Genomic DNA, 2,391 nt, shown 5'->3' with positions numbered 1-2,391 from the left:
CACTGTTCCGAGAAGGTTGCTGTGGACGACTGTGGGCAGAACGCAGTGGGACAGCAGGTTCCAACGTGTCCTTGCTATCCTCGCCATCATCCCTAAGGCTGGTCCCACCGAGCAGCAGCAGCCTCCAGGCCCCACGCCCAGACCTTCAGTTCCTGACCCACATCCACGCCTTGCTTCACCAAAAAACCCCGAGCTCTCACAACCAAAGGCCTGATAAGGGCTTCTTAGGGATGCTCTACCAAGCTCCGACTTGTCTACCCAACCGCAGCCTCCTAAGTTGCAGAGCTGATAACAGTGCTGTTTACAAGAAGATAAAAATCTTTGAGAATTACCACCAGGGGATTACCAAGTTATACTAGACGTTTTAATTAGTAAAATTTAGAAGGCATTTATCTAGAATAGTTGCAGCTACTAACTGGCATAGTTGAGCAATACTTTAATTAAAAAAAAATTGTTTAAGTTGCAAACCGCCGGTAGTATAAAATAGTTTTCTATTAAAACATTTTTATTGTTGTGATAAATCATATTTTTCTTTATCATAACATTGCATAATCTATTATATCTGTTTGGTAAGTGTGTATCCTGTCACTGCCGATGGATGAATGCAGCGGGATCTCTGTCTCCTCCTGCAGCCTGCAGAATTATAGCATAGGTACTTCACATTTTATTCAGCTTTGCCTATAAAATATATAACAAGTATTTAAATATTGACTTCTGTTTAAATTATAACTAAGCTCTTTTTCCACTTAAAAATGCCTCTAGGAGCATCTTTATTAATTTCTTTTTTTTTTTACTTGTATCTGCATTTATTTTATGCTGAATTTATTCCGGTGCAATGAGTTTTTGTTTCTTCAGTTTCTTCTGGGATAACTTTTCTTCTGTGCAACCTTCTCTTCTGGCTTTGGAACAATCTGTTCTTTCTCACTGAGGACCATCTCAATGTGGCAGGGGGAGCTCATGTATGGGTTAATCCGGCCATGAGTTCTGTAGGTTTGTTGGCGATCTTAGGTGCCTTGTTCACATGGATGTGTTCTGAGTAGAGAATCTACCTCTAAATCCTTAAGTTCGGCATTACTCTTTGCATTTTTAAGCATGTGCAGCAAAATTTCACCACTATTTTTTTTGGCCACTGTCCCTATGTGTAGCTCCACTGTTTGGCCTGGGTGCACCTACTGACTCCACAATTATACTTCCAGAACGGCACATATTGCTTTTTTAAGCTAACATCCTCAGATATGCATACTCTTGATGGAATGGGCAGTTTCCCAGGCGTTCTTAGAGTGAACAAGAAGGTTTGAACCTCTTGATTTGCATGATTTTGTGTGGGGTGGGTGTTTCTGGGTTAAGAGAGTAGTGGACCACATTCACAGGTCATCTCTTGCTGCTTACAGAAAGACTGGATGCATCACTCCTGGGCATATACCCAGAAGATGCTTCAACTTGTAATAAGGACACATGCTCTACTATGTTCATAGCAGCCTTATTTATAATAGCTTATTATTAATAGCAAGAAGCTGGAAAGAACCCAGATATCCCTCAACAGAGGAATGGATACAGAAAATGTGGTACATTTACACAATGGAGTACTACTCAGCTATTAAAAACAATGAATTCATGAAATTCTTAGATAAATGGATGGATCTAGAGGATATCATCCTGAGTAAGGTAACCCAGTCACAAAAGAACACACATAATATGCACTCACAGAAGCTCAAAATACCCAAGATACAATTTGCAAAACACATAAAACTCAAAAAGAAGGAAGATCAAAATGTACATTCTTTGATTCTTCCTAGAATGGGGAACAAAATACCCATGGAAGGAGTTACAGAGACACAGTTCATTTGAAGCTGAGACTGAAGGAAGGACCATCCAGAGACTGTCCCACCTGGTGGTCCATCCCATAAACAACCACCAAACCCAGACACTATTGCAGATGCCAACAAGAGCTTGCTGACAGGAACCTGATATAGCTGTCTGCTAAGAGGCTCTGCCAGTGCCTGACTAATACAGAAGTGGATGCTGACAGTCATCCACTGGACAGAACACAGGGTCCCCAATGAAGGAGCTAGAGAAAGTACCCAAGGAGCTGAAGGGGTTTGCAGCCCCATAGGAGGAACAACAATATGAACTAACCAGTAACCCCAGAGCTCCCTGGGACAAAACCACCAAAGAAAACACACGGAGTGACTCCTGGCTCTAGCTGCATATGTAGCAGAGGATGGCCTAGTTGGTCATCAACGGGAGGAGAGGTCTTTGGTCCTGTGAAGGTTCTATGCCCCAGTATAGGGGAATGCCTGGGCCAGGAAGCAGGAGTGGGTGGGTTGGGGAGCAGGTGGAGGGGGGAGAGGATAGGGGATTTTTGGAGGGGAAACTAGGCAAGGGGTAACA

General features: G+C 42.8%; 1 pseudogene; it reads right to left on the bottom strand.

Annotated features, from left to right (window-relative positions):
- On the bottom strand, positions 789-1,416 carry Gm18116 (predicted gene, 18116; annotated as a pseudogene).

This window comes from Mus musculus, chromosome 12 (genome assembly GCF_000001635.26).
Source record: "Mus musculus strain C57BL/6J chromosome 12, GRCm38.p6 C57BL/6J".
Taxonomy (NCBI): Eukaryota; Metazoa; Chordata; class Mammalia; order Rodentia; family Muridae; genus Mus; species Mus musculus.
Note: the sequence above shows the minus strand (reverse complement) of the source record. Positions and strands in the feature narration are given on the sequence as shown.